The sequence below is a fragment of the Hyla sarda genome, chromosome 4 (genome assembly GCF_029499605.1).
Source record: "Hyla sarda isolate aHylSar1 chromosome 4, aHylSar1.hap1, whole genome shotgun sequence".
In the NCBI taxonomy this organism is placed as follows: Eukaryota; Metazoa; Chordata; class Amphibia; order Anura; family Hylidae; genus Hyla; species Hyla sarda.
In genome coordinates this window covers 394,830,980-394,847,147 of record NC_079192.1, presented here as the reverse complement: position 1 = coordinate 394,847,147, position 16,168 = coordinate 394,830,980, and the positions used below count along the sequence as shown (strand labels likewise).

Here is a 16,168-nt window from a genome sequence, read left to right as displayed (position 1 = left end):
TAGACATCTTATCCCCTATCCAAAGGATAGGGGATAAGATGTCTGATCGCGGGGGTTCCCACTGCTGATGACCCCCGTGATCTCTTTGCTGCACCTGGCTTGTTCGTTTAGAGTGTCGGGTGCAGCGCCGGAAGCTCGTGACATCACGGTCACGCCCCACTCGTGACATCACAGCTACGCCCTCTCAATGCAAGTCTTTGGGAGGGGGCATGACGGCTTCTCGGCCTTTTGGCTAAGATCAAGTGTAGTATCTGTTCTTATCAGTTTCATACCCGTGGCAGGCGACGCCAGTGTGGAGCTCTTGGGGATGAGTGCTGCATGGTAGGGAGCAAGTGTTCCGGGGCTGGTTCTGAGGAATCAGCTCGACGACTGCCCCAATGTGACCTGTTTCCTCCGGGTCTCGCCATGAGGCTGAGAGGGTCTAGAGCCGAGGTACTTTAGTGCCTCGGGGAGTGGTGACCCCGAGGTGCCGAAACTCACTGGGAGAATAGGCTCACTGATTGGAAGCATGGGCACCATGATCTCTTCACCTTTGTGGCACTCACCTCTTGATTCCCGGCCTTCTGGTTAGGATCAGAGAAATTTTTATAGATCCGGCCAGATGTCCGGGCAGTACATCTGCACACATTCACTTATTAATTTATTTTTTTCTCACTGTGTCACTTTTTGCATGTTGTGTGTCCACAGGATTTGTCAGGATGTGGTAGCCCTTCTGGGTGTCCCTCCTGGTGGTCTAGGGGAGGTGTGTGTGGCCATTAGGTTCCGCAACTCCCTGCAAACACCCCGGGTACTCCTGCTTTGGCAGGGTACCGACCATTATCGGCTCTGCGGGCAGATACCTTGGCTAACGGCAAGGGGGATGCCGGGAGCATTTGTGGTCCCTTAGTAGCTTTGGCGAAAAGGGACATTGAACCTGGAACCTCGCAGGTACCTTTTGGTCCGGTGGTAAGGTTTGTTGGAGAAGGGCTTGCGATGGACCGCATCCTTTGTGCACGTTTGTAACACATTTGCACTTTTTATTGCACTTTGGGTGATTCAAGAGCACGTTCCTCAGCTCTTAGATAAAAAAAAACAAAAAAAAATTAAGGGGTTAATAAAATATTAGGCAGAAAGTTTTGAAGCGTAACTCCAGCCTTGTTCTTCTGCCCATTCTGCAAAATTCGGCAGGTGGTTGGCTTGCCTAAGTAACCGTAGTTTGACAAGCGAGTTCCGTGCTTTTCTTATTAACAGAACTTGTGCACGGAAATTGCCATGCGTAGTACGATCACTGCGTCTTTCCACTGCAAACTTTGCGGAACAGGCAGGGGAGTAAAGCTAGAGTTATGCTTTAATGTTATGACTGATCGGAGTACGTGAAAGTACAGGTGTAGCTGAGTGTGCCCAAAAGCCCTTCTGCCAGGTTAGAAGACACCAGCATCATTAGGTTCTGTTCACACATAGTACTGTTATCCAAAATTGGGAGTGGAACTGACACAGAGAGAACTATAAGGCAGTGGTCACCAAATTGTGGGCCTCCAGCTGTTGTGAAACTACAACTCCCAGTATGCCAGGACAGCCAACAGCGAGGTCCACAGTCCACTATATAAGAAATATTCAGAATTTTGGACCCACTTCTGTTTCTGACCAATGTGTGAAGCCAGCCTGGATCACACATGGTCTGTGGGGGGGAAGAGGCAAATTACAAATTTTGTATGGGAGCCCAGGAGCTCCATGTTATGTTTCATGTATAGTCGACCATATGTTCCCTCTGTTTAGCATCTGAAACATTGGGAGTATTTCTGATACAGGCTGCCAGTGCAAGCTGAGGCCTACAAGACTTCCCCACAAGCCCATGCCTGTCTGGAGTTGAAATGTGTTACCATGGAAACCATAATAAGTAAATTCTGTAAATAATCACAGACGGTCCCAGGAATACGGGAAACACGGCCATTACAGCGCGGTCTAATTAGACTTTTTCACTTTACTGCATTTTTCTACAGGATTTGTATATTATCACTGTACACTTTGTTATTATTAGGGATAAGCTAATCGAATCTGACAAATCCAAATTCATTCCGAATTTCAGGAAAAATTTGATTCACAATGAATGTGTGATAGCCTGGGGGATGTAGGATATGGGGAATGTAGCTGTGCGGGTATTAAAGGGTGCTTGTTAACCCTTGCTATTCGTGACACCAGGGTGGGGGCTCCTCTAGAAAGCTTTTCTACTGCCGCCCTTCCCAGGAACGATAGGGAGGTAGATGATAATAGGTTTGGGGTAGATAATAATGGATTGTCCACAACCGGTGAGCTTCTGTAAACAGCGTTAACTTTTACTGAAGATTTTCTGTACACTTCATTAACATAACAGTCTCTTAGCATAATAACAGCTTCCTTTGGAGATTGACAATGGTTGGGTCTTTAGCTTTAAGAGTCTTTTAGTCTATTGCGCTGTTCCACTGGATTTAGGAGAATTAGTTGTGCTCCAGTAGTCACGCTAGCATTAGCAGGAATTGGAGTAGAACTCACAATTTTTGGTTCTGCTGAGGTCATAGGTTTTGAGGCCTAACGTGTCTTTGAAAGTTGCATAGATCTGTCCTGTTAGTCCGGCATCCACGAGAGCAGCAACCCAAGAGAGAGATAATTGGACGCAGCTCCCTTATATGGGCAGGGGCTGGACTAATGCTAATTGGTCCATACGGATGTCAATCACCATTACAGAGATTTGTGGGTAACACATGACCCAAGGAACTCCTAAGGTCCTGCAACAAACCATAGAGGTTACTAGCATGGTCACATGACCGAAGGTCCTGCGACGCTGAACAAGGTAAGTACTATACATTTCTATGCAATATAAAAACAATTATTTATATATACATTTATTAACATCAAAGTTAGACTTAAAGAGAGGCGACTAGGGGCTGTCCCACCTGAGGAACCCTATCTGAACGTAGTTACTCTGACTTTGGGGACCTCTACACTAGGTGCAGTCGCAATACGGTACCGGGACCCCACACATGTGAATATCGCCGCTATGGTATCGTGTGAATCGCTTCATTAAACTCCATTTAGTGCGGTCCAGGCTCCAGGGCATCTAAAATGGCGGATCCACATGTGAGGACATGGGGCAAGGAGTCCTGGGAAGGCAGGAACAAGGGTAGGCGAGATGAGCCTGAATCACATGCAGCCTATCAGCAGCCAGTCACCTCTGTGATGTCACAGCCCTATATAATCGGATCTGTAAAGCAAAGAGAAAAACAGGCGCTCCCTTGTGAAGAACCAACGGGATCACAGGTGTGTGGGAGGGGAGGGAAAAAGTGAAGGCTCACCCTGCCAGGTTGTGTGCACTCCCACACAACCAAGATGTGCGTTTGATATAATGATCCCGGTCTGCAGCCTTCCCAGAGATAGCGGAGAGATGTAAGGCGAACTTCGGAAGAGATGGGAATACCGGCGCTGACCAAGGAGAGGACAATAGAGCCAGGTGTGTAGCGAACAGATTTAATCCAATGCGACGCGTTTCACCGCGCTTGCGCGGTTTCATCAGGCATAACAAACACTTCTCAGGGAGGGATTTATATACACGCAGGTATTAACCCCTACCTGACAAAGTAGATTTTCACATCAAATATATACTCATAAAATACATTTAAACACTTAAAGTAAGCATATGTACTCATAAAATGCATCAAGGAAATATAATAATTAATAAACAATTAATAAAACAAAAAATTAAAACGAAAAATTATTATTATAGTAAAAAGACAAAATAAGAAAAAAAGGATAATAGAAAATAGGGGAAGGACAAGGCACACATAATGCATGGGACATAAAAAATATATATATATGCGCATACATACACATGTATGTTAGCGCAACCCCTTCTGTATATGGTCAGGATATAACAAATAACAGATATATATATATATATATATATATATATATATACATACATATATATATATATATATATATATATATATATATATACATATGTATATAGACATATGTGCATATAGACGTACACGCACACGAACACATCCATATACATACAAATAGGAGCATAAATAAAATTAAACCAGGGATAATATTACTACTACTACTAATAATAATAATAATAGATAGAGGATCAAATAAAATAAAACTTTTTTACATAAATATATCTATAAAAATATATCACATGGAACAAAATAGTGCATAACAACAATCTTATACTGGAAAAAATCAGAACTACCCCAGTGGTCTCATGTTATCCCATATTCTCATGTGGTCACCTCCACAATTGTATACCAACGATCCATTTCCCCTCCCCCCCCCCCCTTTTTTCACCGGAGTATCTAACTAAGTGCTAAATATTAGTAAGTAGTAGTACACATTGAGCGTTTTTTATTTCAATAATTAGAGATCCTGTAACGCCAGTTCGGACTACTGGGGTAGTTCTGATTTTTTCCAGTATAAGATTGTTGTTATGCACTATTTTGTTCCATGTGATATATTTTTATAGATATATTTATGTAAAAAAGTTTTATTTTATTTGATCCTCTATCTATTATTATTATTATTATAAGTAATATTATCCCTGGTTTAATTTTATTTATGTTCCTATATGTATGTATATGGATGTGTTCGTGTGCGTGTACGTCTATATGCACATATGTCTATATACATATGTATATATATATACATATATATATATATATCTGTTATTTGTTATATCCTGACCATATACAGAAGGGGTTGCGCTAACATACATGTGTATGTATGCGCATATATATATTTTTTTTATGTCCCATGCATTACCGTATGTGTGCCTTGTCCTTCCCCTATTTTCTATTATCCTTTTTTTCTTATTTTGTCTTTTTACTATAATAATAATTTTTTGTTTTAATTTTTTGTTTTATTAATTGTTTATTGATTATTATATTTCCTTGATGCATTTTATGAGTACATATGCTTACTTTAAGTGTTTAAATGTATTTTATGAGTATATATTTGATGTGAAAATCTACTTTGTCAGGTAGGGGTTAATACCTGCGTGTATATAAATCCCTCCCTGAGAAGTGTTTGTTATGCCTGATGAAACCGCGCAAGCGCGGTGAAACACGTCGCATTGAATTAAATCTGTTTGCTACACACCTGGCTCTATTGTCCTCTCCTTGGTCAGCTCCGGTATTCCCATCTCTTCCGAAGTTCGCCTTACATCTCTCCTATATAATCGGAAGCCATCATGCGGCCAGTCACTTCAGCCTTTTATTGCAGAGAGAGAGGGACAGAGAGCAGTGTGTGTTGCACAGAAAAGCTTTTTTACAGCAGCGATTCACCTCAAGCCCAAATCCAGCCTAGAAGCACTGATAGGGAAGGGAGAGAGATTGAGAGAGTATAGTACACAGCGACTGTGTGCTGCAGCACTGGTGTGTACAACAACTGAAAAGCTAATAGTAGCCAGCCAGTTAGGGTAAGCAGAGCACTAAAAGCATATTGATGGACATTTATCAATGGGTTTAGTCAGGTTTTCTTTACTATAATTGTCGGAAAATTGTCGCAACTGCGACTACGTGTGTTTTCGTGCGACAATTTGCATTAAGAACAAGAAAAGCAAGAAAATTCAAACTTGCTTACGTAGTCAATTTTTCAAAATGGATTTGCTTTAGTCAGGTATTTATCAACTGTGACAGTCGCAACTGCGCAAAAAAAGTCGCAACAAGGTTAAAAATTGACTAAATTTACTCCAGCTCAAACATGGAGCAGAAAAAGCTACTACCAAAGTAAAAAAGGAAAAATTGCTTACGTGAAAGAAAATTATCAACAGGCTGAAACCAGTTGATAAATAAGTCACACATAAGCAAAAAAAAAAGTAAGGAAAAAATTACTAAAAAAAAAAAAAAGAATACATAAGCAAACATTGATAAATGTCCCTCATTGTCCTCTATTAAGTGTAACCTGTACATACATCTAAGAGGTCTACAATTTTGTTCCCGTTAAAGTTTTAAGGGCCTAGATACTGTGAACGGCCAGGCAAAAGTACACACCTGCTGGTGTTATAGACAAGTACTGTTTTAAGCGTAGTGGAGCATATTGTACTCCCCTCATATACGCTCTAAATGTGTCAGGCAGAGAAGTGCCAGGACATGCACAGAGTAGTGGCAGAGGCCTAAATTAATCAGGCAGAGGTCACAGCAGACTAGGGGCGAGTGGCAGTATCAGCTAGCGGTCGTGTCTTGACCAGCCGTCTGCCGTCATCGATTGGTTAACACAGTCATCCACTTCATCACAAGTCACATCTGACACTCCCAGTCAACAGTCGGTGGGCTCCTCAGTCCCTGTCCTACCATTGCCTCTGTCCTATGCTGTTCCCTCTCCTACAGAAGTGTCTTATGCTGTGGGTTTGGCTCCACTATTCACTGAGGACGATCTACTAGAAGACAGTCAGCAGCTACTGCCCAGCCAAGAAGTGGAGGAGACATCCGCCGCTTTTTCCGCTAGGAGGGCAAGTAGTGATGAGGAAAGTGGCTGAGGGGTGGTGTTGCGACTAGGAGGAGGACATCGGTGACGTGCAGACACAACTCGATGATGATGAAGCCGATCGCACTTGGGAGCCGGATGCAAAAGGGGCTTCATCATCAGGAGAAAATGGTTGCAGGTTGCCCGTGAGGCAGCAGCTGTGCCAGCAAGGCGGTAGCATGGTTGGCAGTCAGCATGGTGGAAAGTCTGGAGCCAAACGTGCCCAGGAAAGACCACCTGCTTTGCAGCAGCCTACCTTCCCAGGACATAGTGAAACAGGGGTTCCTGGATACGGCGGCAGTAGCAGTCAATTAGTGCGGACTGTTGGTGGGAAAATCAGCTACTCGTCAGTGTGGCAGTTTTTCATCAAGCATTCGGAGGATGTTAACCTGGCCACATGCAAGATATGTCGGCAGACGGTGAAGCATGGCCAGGGTCCCAATGTTGGCACCATGGCCTTGTGTCAACATATGCAGCATCACCATAAAGCGGCCTGGGAGAACTGTGGCTCCGATGTAGTGGTCCAGCCTGCTGCATCACCCAGTGGCACGCCACTCCCTGTTTTAGCCAGCCACAGCTCCACCACCTCAGCCGAAGGGAGCTGTATGTCAAACCCTCCTTCTGTCGCTTCTGCTCCTCCTAATTTGAGTCAGTCATTCTGCCAGCAATCCATCGGCAAAGCCATGTCCAAGAGACAACAGTATGCGCCCACTCATCCAACAGTGCAGAAGCTGAATGTGCTCCTGTCTAAGTTGCTGGTGCTGCAGTCCATCCCTTTTCAAGTGGTGAACTGTGCACCTTTCGGAGAATTGATGGCTTGTGCCGAGGTGGAGAGTCCCAAGCCGTCATTTCTTTGCAAAGAAGGCAGTACCAGTCCTGCACAATTTTGTGGAAGAGAAGGTGGGCCAGTCCTTGAGCCTGTCAGTGTGTATCAAAGTGCACAGCAGCGCCGATGTGTGGAGCTGTAACTATGGTCAGGGACAATACGTGTTCTTTACGGCCCACTGGGTGAACATAGTTCCTGCACAGCCGCAACAGCAACTTGGACAGATAATGCCGCTTCATTTCTTAAAACACGTGTTGGAAACATTGGCTGGTCAGAGCACTTGAGACATGGCGCCTACATCTCATGGCCACATGAGCCCTGTGGGGGCTGAACTGGAGGAGGAGGGGGAGGGGCACATGGAGCACAGTTTAGATTTCATGAGATGGGTGGTTTTTCTAGTCATCTGACAGGAGAGGAGGAGCAGGAGCAGCCAGATGAGCTAGAGGGTATGAGGAAGTCGAGACACAGGACACAAACACACCATGGCAGTATGCAGTGGAGATGGAGGCAGGGAGTCCCTCCGAGTCACGTGCACAAATGGCACGATGCATGCTCACTTGCTTGCGTAGTGACCACTGAATTGTCACCATTCGGCAGTGGGATGACTTCTGGCTCTACACCTTATTGGACCCTCACTACCGGCATAAAATGGGGGCCTTTTTTACACTTACTGAGAGGGAAGATAAACTGACCTACTATCGACGCCATCGTCCATCCTCTCGTAGGTCTGACTAGGGGGGGGGGCCTCTGCGCTCACCTTCCTCTGCCATGGCTGCTGGGGAGGGGTGGGGTGGCAGGAGCAGTACCAGCTCCATCATCAGCAGTCTGAGTCTACAGTCACCAGCCCCATCGCTAAAGGACAGGCAAACCAAGCAATTGATTGGGGCCCCGAGCTGGCCCGGGGTGCCAAGCAGAGCCTGTGTTTGTTGTGCTTCCTATAAGGCTGCAGCCACCTGAGCGCTCTATAGAGAGCCTCAGGCGGCTGCAGCACTCCTGGTCACCTCCCGAGTTCCTCCCCTTCCCTGTAGCGTGGATGAGCTCCTCTTCCTTCTGGCTGACACTGAGTGTTCACTTCCTTTCAGTCCGGACTCCTGGACCATACGTTGGACCATACGTTGTTCCCTTCCACCATTTAGAGGTCTTTACATCACATCAATACTTGGTGGTGTAGGTGGCACATGGTGTTTTTTGCACAACTTTAATTTTGTTTGATTTAAAAAAATAATAATTTGGGTCCATATTATTAAAAGTTAAGTTTTACGTAATGCACACCCTCAATACTTACGTGCACACTAAAATAAAAAATAAAAAACATTTTCTTCTGCCTACCTGTCTCAGCTACAATTCTGATCCTGCCACCCACCTGATGCCACACATCTGATGCCAAGTTCTCCTTTTTTCACCCACCTTTGTCACCGGGTACAGGTATTGCCACCCACTGCACCACTCTGTCCCCGGGTCACTTTCAGGACTCCTGATGCTGCTGCTGCCACCTCCAGGCTGTCTCATTCTGCCACCATATGTTCTCGTGCTGATGCCACCTCCAGGCTGTCTCATTATGCCACCATATGTTCTCCTCATGCTGATTCCACCTCCAGGCTGTCTCATTCTGCCACTATATGTTCTCCTCTTGTTGATGCCAGCTCCAAGCTGTCTCATACTGCCACCATATGTTCTCCTCATGCTGCTGCCACCTCCAGGCTGTGTTATTCAGCCACTATATGGTCTCCTCATGCTTCCGCCACCTCCAGGCTGTGTTATTCAGCCACTATATGTTCTCCTTATGCTGCCGTCACCTCCAGGCTGTGTCATTCAGCCACTATATGGTCTCCTCATGTGGCCACCAACTCCAGGCTGTGTCATTCAGCCATTATATGGTCTCTTCATGCTGCCACAAACTCCAGGCTGTGTCATTTAGCCGCTATATGCTGCCGCCAACTCCAGGCTGTGTCATTCAGCCACTATGTGGTCTCCTCATGCTGCCGCCAACTCTAGGCTGTGTCATTCAGCCACTATATGGTCTCCTCATGCTGCCAACACCTCCACGCTGTGTCATTCAGCCACTATATGGTCTCCTCATGCTGCCAACACCTCCAAGATGTGTCATTCAGCCACTATATGGTCTCCTCATGCTGTCACCACCTCCATGCGGGGTCATTCAGCCAATATATGGTCTCCTCATGCTGCCGTCACCTCCACACTGTGTCATTCAGCCACTATATGGTCTCCTCATGCTGCCAACACCTCCATGCTGTGTCATTCAGCCACTATATGGTGTCCTCATGCTCCCAACACCTCCACGCTGTGTCATTTAGCCACTATATGGTGTCCTCATGCTGCCAACACCTCCACGCTGTGCCATTCAGCCACTATATTGTCTCCTCATACTGATGCCACCTCCAGACTCCATTGTGCCGCTTTGCGACAGTGATTCTAATAGCAATGCCTCTGATCTGCATGTCACACTGAATAACAGTATTATTTCCCTAACACAGCACACTTCCTATGCGTGTTACAGCAAGGCAAAGTGTTTTACACCCCTATTTAGGCTCTCTGTAGGACAGAAATAGCCATTTTTAATAGCGATTCGCTGCAAATAAATTCGGACCGAAACAAATTTTTGTGAAAAATTAGTAGAATCGGCCAAATCGATTTTTTCCAAAATTCGCTCATGTTGTTACAGATACCCATCTTTAAGCAGTTTTCCTTTTCATTGCGCTGGCAACAAACAAAGTAAAACTGGAGGAGTGTGCCCTAGCAAGACAGTATTTATTTATTCAGACGACTGTAATTATTTTTTTATAGGGGGCATAAAAAAAACACGATGTGCACTTGAATCAGTTGCTATGGAAAGTTCAGAACGTTGCAGTGAATCTTTTGATAGGGGATAAGATGTTAGGGGTGGAGTACCCCTTTAAGTTGCATAATGATTCACATGAATGACTCTGGATGACTCACATGACTTGTAATAAAAATTAAAAAAAAACAGTGGATAAAATGCCAAAGTAAAAATACCTATAGGGAACCCCACTAAGGTGGAAAATGGGTGAAATGTCCGCCAGAAAAATATGGGTGGACATTCTGCTCATTTGCTTTATTTGGCCACACTAGGACTGATTAAAAATGCGCCACCTTAATAGATAACTACGCATTAATGAGTGGAATCCGCAGATGCATTGAATGGTTCAATGATTCTGCGGACAAAAGAATCGTGATTTCTGCAATGTGAAACATCTGCTGCAGAAATCCTGTGATGTGAACAGTGAAGCAGAATCCCATTGAGATCAATGAGACTCTGCTGCAGCGAAATTTCCGTGCAGAATATTTCAGCGGATTTCCATAGCCTAGTTTGGAAAAAATGCCACAAAAACTGCATCTTGGGAGCGCAAAATGAGGTGGCAGCTTTATGTGGTGTTTTTTTTCAGGTAAAAAATATAATTACAACAGGACATCATGCCTATGCTGATCCTCATACATGGAGGTGGCAGAGGAGCAAACAATGTTATTCTGCCAATGGTGGATGAGAGAAGACCCTTTAGACTTGTGCTACATGGAGCAGTGCAGGACTGTCATACTTTACCCGTCTTATTCCCACGTTCCTATATTTAAAGAAGTCAAACTGACTAGACCTCGCATATATCGAGTGACATTTTATGAGACACTTTGATCTGTACTTCCTTCCGTGTCCAGATGGCACCGGATATCTTTTTAAAACCAAATGCTATATTTTTTATTTATATGTCCGGCTATGTCATCTGATACCTAGAAAGGATGATGTCCCTATCACTTGGGGCGCAAAAAAGACTAATGAATGTATTGATATTTTTGTAACATTAAAGGGGTACTCCACCCCCAAGACATCTTATCCCCTATCCAAAGGATATGGGATAAGATGTCTGATCGCGGGGGTCCGGCCGCTGAGGACCCCTGCAATATAGCATGCGGCACCCACCTGTTTCTGCTCCAGAAGCGCTGGAGGGTCTGGGTCCCGACCACGGGAACAGAAGTTTGTGACGTCACGCCCCACCCCCTCAATGCAAGTCTATGGGAGGTCCGTCACGCCCCCTCCCATAGACTTGCATTGAGGGGGCGGGACGTGACATCAAACGGGGCGTCACGCTCTTCCGCCATTGTGGTCAGGATCCAAAGCCTCCAGCGTTGCCGGTGTGAGGTGGAAGCCGTACAGGTGGGTGCAGCAGCCGAGATCCCGGGGGTCCCCAGCAGCGGGACCCCGGCGATCTGACATCTTATCCCCTATCCTTTGGATAGGGGATAAGATGTCTAGAGGTGCAGAGTACCCCTTTAATGCAAGAACTGGAATTACAAGTAAGGAAGGGAAGAGGATTTAGTGTTGTGTAACTATTACCCAATGGTGGAGATGAAATACTGACATCCATCATAACTCTGTTCAATAATATTAGGGGATTGATAAAAGGGAACTCACCTTATGGACAATGGGCTATCAGGATTATTTAATGAGCTGTGCCTCATCTGACCTGGGAATTACCCCACTGTACAGTTGCATTAAGTGGAGGCCAAGGATACTCAACAAATGCCCCGTCTTCTAGAATATATATATGGCGGCCCAGTACGGGAGATGTTACCCCGCACCCTTGCTACCCTGTCAGGCAGCCTCCTGCAGTGCCCCCCCCTGTTTATTGTAATTGTATATAATCCCTGTGTTATATATATATATCTTTAAGACTGTTTACCATGTGATTTGTCATGTGATTGTTACCCAGGAGGTATCAGTGACAAGGTGACCTAGGGGTGACCAATGGGTGGAGCTTCTGCTCTCTTATGGGGAGATTTATCAAAACTTGTGCAGAGGAAAAGTTGGCCAGTTGCCCATAGCAACCAATCAGCTCGCTTCTTTCATTTTTAACAAGGCCTCTGCAAAATGAAAGAAGTGAGCTGATTGGTTGCTATGGGCAACTGGGCAACTTTTACTTTGCACAGGTTTTGATAAATCTCCCCCTTAGTCTTTGCTGAGGTCCAGTCAAGTCGAGCCTAAGTGAGTGTCCAGAGTCAGAGGAGCCTCAAGTCCAGTCTGCAGCCACAAGCTACAAACCTCCAAGTAAGACACAGTCACAGTCTTTTCAGTCACCAGTCAGTCAAGTCAAAGTCATCTGTCTAGTCAAAGTGGCCTGCACTAAATTGTCCACCTCTACTACAAGTCCCAGCAAGCCCCTAAGGTCTCTGAGTCACTGGTCACCTTCTTGGGCCCTGGCTGAATTGTATAGACATTTCCACCTGTCTACCCTCCGGTTACGGATAAGCTACCGTTATCCGTAACTTGGTGTTGGAGTCATTATTGCCCCCGTGCCCAGCCCAGGATCCAGCGGTATATCTTCGGGTGGTTATAGGCTAAACCCCACCCTGGCGTCCCAAATTCAAAGGGTTAATACCATCTGTCCCTAGGGTAATTCCATCGGCCCTTTGCATCACACACACCCCCCCCCCCCCCCATACCATATATATATATATATTTAATTTTTCGTAACAAACTTTTTCTATTTCCAGGAACATATTCCTGCTGCTTTCCGAAATGTAAATGTATACAGTAGTAAGATGTATATAGACTGTAGGCCTGGCTGAATGTAAGATCTTTCCAAGTACATATGCACACACAGGGTCTATAATTAATATTTGTATATAATTCATCTACACTGCTCCAGAAGAGATTCATAACAAGAAAATGTATTCTCGCAACCAGACCAATGTGGGAAATAGCGGAGTCACTCTTGGTATTGAGATTAAAGGGGTTATCCAGGAAAAAAAACTTTATATATATATATATATATATATATATATATATATATATATATATATCAACTGGCTCCAGAAAGTTAAACAGATTTGTAAATTACTTCTATAAAAATATCTTAATCCTTTCAGTACTTATGAGCTGCTGAAGTTGAGTTGTTCTTTTCTAAGTGCTCTCTGATGACACCTGTCTCGGGAGCTGTCCGGAGTAGAAGCAAATCCCCATAGCAAACCTCTTCTACTCTGTGCAGTTCCCGAGACAAGCAGAGATGTCAGCAGAGAGCACTGTTGCCAGACAGAAAAGAACAACTCAACTTCAGCAGCTGATAATTATTGGAAGGATTAAGATTTTTTTTAAAAGAAGCCAGTTGATGAAAAATGAAAAAATAAAAAAATTTCCCCTGGAATACTCCTTTAATGAAGGATGAACCTCAGTAAACATAAGTCCTCAAATCCTCTTCAGTTTTGCCATCGGTGTATCTAAAGAAGGTGCTAAGGTAAGAGTTGCCCTCGGGCTCTGGAACATGAAGGGGCCAAATTGGCCTATAGTTGGATTATGTGAAGTTTTTATTTGTCCCAATCCTCTTACTTCTCCCGAATTCTCTTTCCCACCAGTATATTTTCTCCCCCCTACCCCAATAACATGTCTCACCAGTACATCCCGCTCCCCAGCATTATTTCTCTTTTACAGTATCTTCACACCCCTAATCTATTTTCTGCACTCCCTACATTATTATTTCTTTCTTTCCTCCAGAAAGGCAGCTCTCTAGTGCCACCTACTGGAGGTCTACTCTCTACCCTCGTCTAAGTCAGTGCTCGACCCCTAAATGAGCCTTAAAACATGACTAGGGATTATCAGGGCTACCCTAAATACCAAGGCTCTTTTTTTTTTTTTTTTGGTCAATCATTAAAGGGTACCTCTCATCAAAAGATATATTATAGATTAATGTATGCAGAATAACTTTACAATTGCATGTTATTAAAAAATATGCTTCTTTCTATTTAATTTTCCACTTTGAAGAAATGACCACTAGGGGTCTCCCTACCAGTCCTGGCAGCAAGCATTTCAGACTCATGCTGGAGTCCTAAACACTACGAGCTGCCAGTCTGCTTTGTTCACAAAGGAGAACACTCAGAGCTGCCAGCCTGCTTTGTTCACAGCCTGTTTGGCTGTGAACAAAGCAGGCTGGCAGCTCTGAGTGTTTAGGACTCCAGCATGAGTCAGAAATGCTTGCTGACAGGACTGATCGGGAAAAATACAATAGAAAGAAGCATATTTCTCATTAACATGCTATTGGAAAGTTATTCAACATTCATTAATCTAAAATTTATCAAAAGTTTATTTGATGAGAGGTACCCTTTAAATTACTGGGTAACTACCTTAAACAGGTGGCACTAGAGATCCAACATTCTTCCTTCTGGGTGAGACCTAATTTCCATAGTTTTTTTCCTCCAGGGAATATTTCATTACCTTAAAGGGGGGTACTCCGCTTCTCAGCGTTTGGAACAAACTGTTCCAAAACGCTGGAGCCGGCGCTAGGAGACCGTGACATCATAGCCCCGCCCCCTCACAGTGTCACACCCCACCCCCTCAATGCAAGTCTATGGGAGGGGGCGTGACGGCCATCACGCCCCCTCCCATAGACTTGCATCGAGGGGGGTAGGGTGACACGTCACGAGCTCCCGGCGCCGGCTCCAGCGTTCGAAACAGTTTGTTCCAAACGTTGAGCAGCGGAGTACCCCTTTAAGGTAATGGCAGCTTGGCATCATCTCTTTTAGGGTTTTTTAAAACTCTTTCCCCTCCAGTATCTTCCTAATTCTTATTCTAAATCTTACTTCCCAAGTGTCCCCTCTCCCCAACCCAGTATTACCCTACCCCAGTATCATCTCTCCCTAAGTGATAGAGTAAGAGTGATATGGTTAATAAAGTATATCAAAATGTTTTCTTTAATCCCCTTTAAAAATTGGGTGTTACAGCTGTCCTAGTTCTCTCAGCATCAGACCACATGGTATATTGTTATTTTAGCGCTTAAAGGGGTTATCCAGGAAAAAACTTTTTTTTATATATCAACTGGCTCCAGAAAGTTTAACAGATTTGTAAATTACTTCTATTAAAAAATCTTAATCCTTTCAGTACTTATGAGCTTCTGAAGTTAAGTGAACTCTGATGACGCCTGTCTCGGGAAACACCCAGTTTAGAAGCAAATCCCCATAGCAAACCTCTTCTAAACTGGGCGGTTCCCGAGACAGGTGTCATCAGAAAAGAACAACCTTAACTTCAGAAGCTCATAAGTACTAAAAGGATTAAGATTTTTTTTTTATAGAAGTAATTTACAAATCTGTTTAACTTTCTGGAGACAGTTGATATATAAAAAAAAGTTTTTTTCCTGAAATACCCCTTTAATAAAGCCTCTAAATTATAATAAACTGTAATATGGCATCCAAAGTCAGCCATGGGACCCTACTATACCTAAATATGCATCCAATATAAAGAAAATGATGGAAAATCATCATTGTTTATAAAAGTATTCCCATGTAATTAACACAGTTAAATTTGTAGGGCACGTCAAATTTTTTTTTTTTCAATTACATACATAAATTTGCCTCCTTCTTGTGATATTATTGCTCCTTTCCTCCCAATGGTGACAACTTGTTGTCTAGGTTACAGACCACCAGAAAAATAAAGCTCAGAAAAATAAAGGGAACACTTAAACAACACAATGTAACTCCAAGTCAATGACACTTCTGTGAAATCACACTGTCCACTCAGGAAGCAGCACTGACTGACAATCAATTTCACATGCTGTTGTGCAAATGGAACAGACAACAGGTGGAAATTATAGGCAATTAGCAAGACACCCCCCAATAAAGGGGGTGGTTCTGCAGGTGGTGACAACAGACCACTTCTCAGTTCCTATGCTTCCTGGCTGATGTTTTGGTCACTTTTGAATGCTGGCGATGCTTTCAATCTAATGGTAGCATGAGACGGAGTCTACAACCCCCACAAGTGGCTCAGGTAGTGCAGCTCATCCAGGATGGCACATCAATGCAAGCTGTGGCAAGAAGGCTTGCTGTGTCTGTCAGCGCAGTGTCCAG

General features: G+C 44.2%; 1 protein-coding gene and 1 pseudogene across 1 annotated transcript in view; both read left to right on the top strand.

Annotated features, from left to right (window-relative positions):
- The first annotated feature begins 212 nt into the window (after window positions 1-212).
- LOC130267817 (U2 spliceosomal RNA) lies at window positions 213-303 on the top strand (annotated as a pseudogene).
- Window positions 304-12,249: 11,946 nt separating this feature from the next.
- Window positions 12,250-16,168, top strand: part of LOC130267421 (potassium voltage-gated channel subfamily A member 2-like) — a 120,004-nt gene continuing 116,085 nt past the window's right edge. Inside the window, exon 1 of the transcript XR_008843182.1 lies at window positions 12,250-12,383. The gene's annotated coding sequence lies outside the window, so the exon portion shown is untranslated. The remainder of the gene's footprint in view (window positions 12,384-16,168) is intronic.